The sequence below is a fragment of the Lygodium microphyllum genome, chromosome 11 (assembly GCF_053477565.2).
Source record: "Lygodium microphyllum isolate KBCC chromosome 11, Lygodium_microphyllum_v1.1.10, whole genome shotgun sequence".
In the NCBI taxonomy this organism is placed as follows: domain Eukaryota; kingdom Viridiplantae; phylum Streptophyta; class Polypodiopsida; order Schizaeales; family Lygodiaceae; genus Lygodium; species Lygodium microphyllum.
Genome location: NC_141145.1, coordinates 115,539,413 through 115,544,719, shown reverse-complemented (window position 1 = coordinate 115,544,719; position 5,307 = coordinate 115,539,413).

Sequence of the window (5,307 nt, the reverse complement as noted above, 5' to 3'; positions counted from 1 at the left end):
CCATTTTTAGTCATTTACCAATCGAATTTATCATAAAATAACTAAATCTATGACTCAACAATTTTGTTTGGAAATACTAGAAAAGTAACTCATAGAACTATGCCTTCTATCATATGCATCTCATGATTGGAGGTGCATTGATGCTTCCCAATAGCCAGTGATGCTCCTCCCAACCTCGATCTATACTCCTTCATGCTGCAATATCATCCCATGATCGAAATCTCTCATCATGACCCATCCCTCTTTCTCAAAGAATATGCATAAGAACTGAAGAGAAGAGAAATATGAGAGAGAAAGACTAAATCAACAATTTCATTCATTGCACCATAACTCATGGGAATATAGTCAAAATGGAGGTCTCTTTGCCTAGATTAGAGCCATGACATCCATCCTCTCTCATCTCACCTTGGAAGAGGCACACGTTCAAGGCATGAGAGGGCATAAAAAAGTGTGCCCCCCCCTCCTCCCCGCTTCTTACTAGCTATAAATTTTAGTTTTTTAATTCATTTACATGCATTTGCATGTCATTTAACAAATATCCAGTTCACAATTTGAGTGTCCACACTGCATGACAAGTGGTTCCACCTCCGTTGAGGGTGCAAACGGCCTTGAAATCACAATCCGACTAGACGACTGGCTTCATGGTATTGAAACCTATCAATTTGGCCTCTCTTGTGCTCTTTCTGGCTTCTAGATCACATAGCTGCTTTATAACGTGAAACCTTGCGAGGATTAAATGGGGGGTCAAATGGACTCCGATCAATGAACTGATACTTGCATTGGGTTCCTGGCATCAAACTCTACTCAAGAAAACTCCAACTGGACCATCCACACCCATTTCATTTTTCATGAAAAATTGGTCTTTTGTGCCTCCCGGCTACTTTTGCACTTCAAAACAGGTCCTAAAATTTAGCTCTTGTTGGCGACCACAGGATAGGGCAACTTAGCCCCTCGAATCCCATGAACTAATCTGCACAAACAACAACCATAAAAAGCATCAAAGCTAATACAAAACAGATACTCAACAAAGCATAAGTACAACTCTCACCCTACCCCTTGACCAAATCAATGTATGAAACCCACAAGGGATAAGCCCAACATAATCTAACAAAGCCTAAACCAAGTTGCTAACCAACTACTCTAACACAAACTCGCTAAAAAGAACTATCAAAGAAGTCATCCTAGGTGGTAGCCTTAACTACAGACCCGATTGAGGACAACTAGACCAAGAACTCCTACTAAGCAAGTACTCCTATAGCTAGCTTGGTCAATGTATATTTTTTCAACACACATTTTTCTTTCAAGAAGATTTCCATACTCGAGTGTTTAAAAAGGAGGGAGTTGAGCATAGTGACCCAAGGCGAACAAGGTATCCGCCTCAGGTCTTAACTTGGCTCCCAAGAACCTACCAAGCTCTCTCAAGGCAACACTTCAATCTTTTTCTCTTTTGCTCACTTTTATTTTCACTCCAAGCTTCCTTAGTATTTCTCTTTCTAGCTAGAGGCCATCCCTAGGAAGATAAGGCATCGGCCTTGTGTGTGACTTGTCCCTAGGAACCTACCAAGCCTTTGCAAGGTGATGATCAACTACCCTTAGTATTTTTCTTTCTTTTTTTTCGATTTTAGGGGTTAGAACCCCTTTTTACATCCCTCTGTATTTTTATTTTTATATTTCAAGTATATTCAAATTTTTCTCTTATTTTTATTTCAGTCATCTTCTCTACTTGCCTCACACTAGCAAGGACTTTTAGAAGAGCTGCCTAGCAAGCTAGCAGAACAGGGTCACTAGGACTACCTTATAAAAACATGTCTTTCAATGCCTAACAATGTCTTTACACGAGGTAGACAACTACTCGAACCTCCCTCAGATACACCTAATCTAACCCTGGGACTTCATGCTTTGATTGCCAATCCCCAACAAAAGAACAATTCTACCCAAGTACATAAACACATATCGCATAAAAGAAAAGTACTTATAAAGGAAGAACATCACTTGGACTTGGCCACAAGAAGCTTCTACGTAGCAAGAGGCTCCCTCCAGGTTCTGCCAAATCTGTCTAGCACAACACTAAAATAAAACCCATTAACTACACCAGCACTAAACAGACACATGGCCCTCTTGGCCTAATGAAACATGACATTTCACTACAAAATGACTAGCTCTCTTGGCCTAATGAAATGATTCGTGAAATGACCATTCGACAATGTACTACTAAAACAAACCCTTGGTCCTAGCATAACTCTACTGAAGCATAAGACTGACCAAGGATAAGGGCTCCTCATGTCCTACACTAAATGCATCATGTTATTAGCCTACACCTACATAAACAGTAAGGGGTGTCTGACAAATATGACGATAAATGATCATATGCATCCATGATAGAATATGAAGGTGCTCAATTGCTACCTGATTCATAACCCAAACTAGCCAATGACGGGCAAAATAGGACATGTCAGCAGGAAGACCCCAAAGTAGTCCTAGGCTAATGTTATAAGGTAATTGTAAGAGCTCACCTAAACCACAATTAAAAATGTCATCTTCAACAAAAGCATAATTGGCCAAGGAATCTACAAAGCAATTTCACTGTTGAGGAACTAGTTGACAAGTCACCATCTCAAAAGTATGCAACATATCCAAGGTTGCACAATGGTACATCTGTAGGATGGGATCCTGCACACTATAGGTCCCATTCAATTGATTGATCACTAACTGTGAGTCACCTTTCGCCAATAACCGGTGGATACCACCACATCATGCTATATTCAGCCCCATAATCAAGGCCTTGTATTCTGCCATATTATTAGTAAAAGAGTGTTCTAAATAAAGTCCAATTTTCATAACAACCCTACGCCGAGGATCTTTAATGGCCACACCAACACTCGTATGTTTAGCAGGCCCTCTAAAAGCTCCATCAAAATACAATGTATAGACCTAGTCTTCATTGTTGACAGGCCATGCCATACTGATCAGCTCACTCATACTTATTATAATCAAAGTCGAGCCAAGAGAGAGGATGTACAATAGGTATAATCCCTCCTTCCTTACTGAACTTGATAGGAATACTCGTAAGAATCCTTTGACAATGGTGGCAATAGACGTTAGTATCCCACGTGAAAGATTTGTCCCGCCACTGAGTATCCTGATAACCTTTACTCCACCAAATTACTCGACCTTGGTGGTAATGCTACTCTAAATACGAATGCTCAGGATAAGAAATTATTCTTCCCATCCGATCGTATTGGTACCTACTACAATTCAAAGTTGAATCATAAAGGACCTGCATAGGCACCAGGTCCGACATCAGCCCTTACACATAGTAAGGCTTCATCTTATTAAATTTAACTTCATTTTTAAACTCTATCCCTTGCAAATATAGTAAAATAGTTGTAGAGTCATTCTTTCCTATACATACAATTTTATACGGTCCATCCCATTTAAGTTCTAGCTTACCAAGAAATAACTCGCGACGAGCATCTTAGTACAACACCACCAAGTAGCCTTTCACAAATTTATATTTCTTAGCCTAAAGGTCATGAGGCGCTTTCATTCTCTTCTTCCCTACCTCTTGATGTAATAGAGCCTGCAATCAAATTTCATCAAGATGCACAAGCGACATAAATCTTTCCTGCAATGCTTTTGCCTCACCCAACAAATGATTGAGAGCAAATCACACAATGGGCAACTCTATTTCCAATGGTAAGCCATGCTATTCCCCATGTACCAACTTGAACGGTGTGTGGCTTGTAGCTCTCCTGAATGTCGTATTGTAAGCCCAAACTAGAAAATACAATTTCTTATCCTAATCTCACTTACTTTCAGACACTATCTTGGATAAGATCCCTACAAGCTGTTTATTCGTACTCTCGACTTGACCATTTACTTGTTGCAGATTATATGGGATAGTTTTATTGTGCTTAATCTCATAGCTTTCATCAAGGCTACTATAACCTTATCCAAGAAGTGTGTCTCTCAATTAGACACTAACTCCTTAGGTGGCCTAAAACGGCACACAATCTGCTTCATAATAAAGATGGTTGTCTCCTTAGAGTTATCCTTTATCGTTTCTCGAGCTTCAAACCACTTTGTAAAGTAGTCTATTGCTACAATGATATAATACTTCCATGTAGTCGATAAATGGTATATTGGTCCAACAAAATCAATACCCCATTTTTTGAAGGGTAACGTAACTTAAATAGAGTTTAGTGGCCGCTTATGATTCTACTTGGCATCCTATCTTTGGCAGACATCACATCACTACACATAATTGAAAGCATCTTGGAAAATGGATGGCCACCAATATCCAACATGGAGAGCTTTCTGGGTAGTAAGCCATCCAACAAAATGTCCCCCACATGTTGAATCATGGCATTCCTCAAGAATAAATGGTACCTCATGAGGGCGATAAATCTCGTCCACACCTTTCCGATACAAGACACACGCTATAATTGAAAAGCGTACTGTTGCTACTTAATCTTTCTCTTCTTCAACTTTGATAGAGCAGCCCCAACCTCTCTTATATATAGATAATGTGTTATAGCTACATACCAAGAAGGGATGGAAGCTGTATCGATTTTGAATAGACCTTCGATATCACTTCCTTCAACCAGAATTTCCTTTGGCTCCTCAAAATCCACAAGACATTCCACAATACCAAGCAGCTTTAGTGGATTAATCTTAATCTCATAATTGAAATCCTGCAAAGTGATTACAGTCAGGTGGCTGCAACTTGTTCATCAATAGTCTTAAGTCCCTCTGCCTTCATAGAAGATATATGCCTAAATTTCTTTGTTCGTAAAAACCATTCCAAGGCAAAATTTGTTCATATAAGTATAATTGACTTCAGATATCCCTAATTTATGACTAGCAAAGGTAATTGAATGATACCATTTCTCTTCCCAAATTTGGGCTAAACAACATCAGATACTATGCATTGTGGCTGCTGAAAATATATAAAAGACCTCACCTCTTTTGGGTGTTTTTAGGATTGGCACTTTCACTAGTTCTTGCTTCACATCCTCAAAAGATACCTAACAAGCTTTGCTCCAATTAAAGAGACAGTTAAAAGATAACGAGTTTGTCAATGGCAACATTATTTCTACCAACACATTGATAAATCTCCGATATTATCCCATTGATGACATGTGTACCTCTTTTGGAGTACATGGTGGGCTCATAATGACTATGACCTTTATCTTTTCAGGGTCAGTCGTGATACCAGCCGAACTAACCACATGGCCCAATAACAACCCATAGGGCACCCCAAAGACACACTTTCATGGATTAAGAGCAATGCATTATTGTCTACAA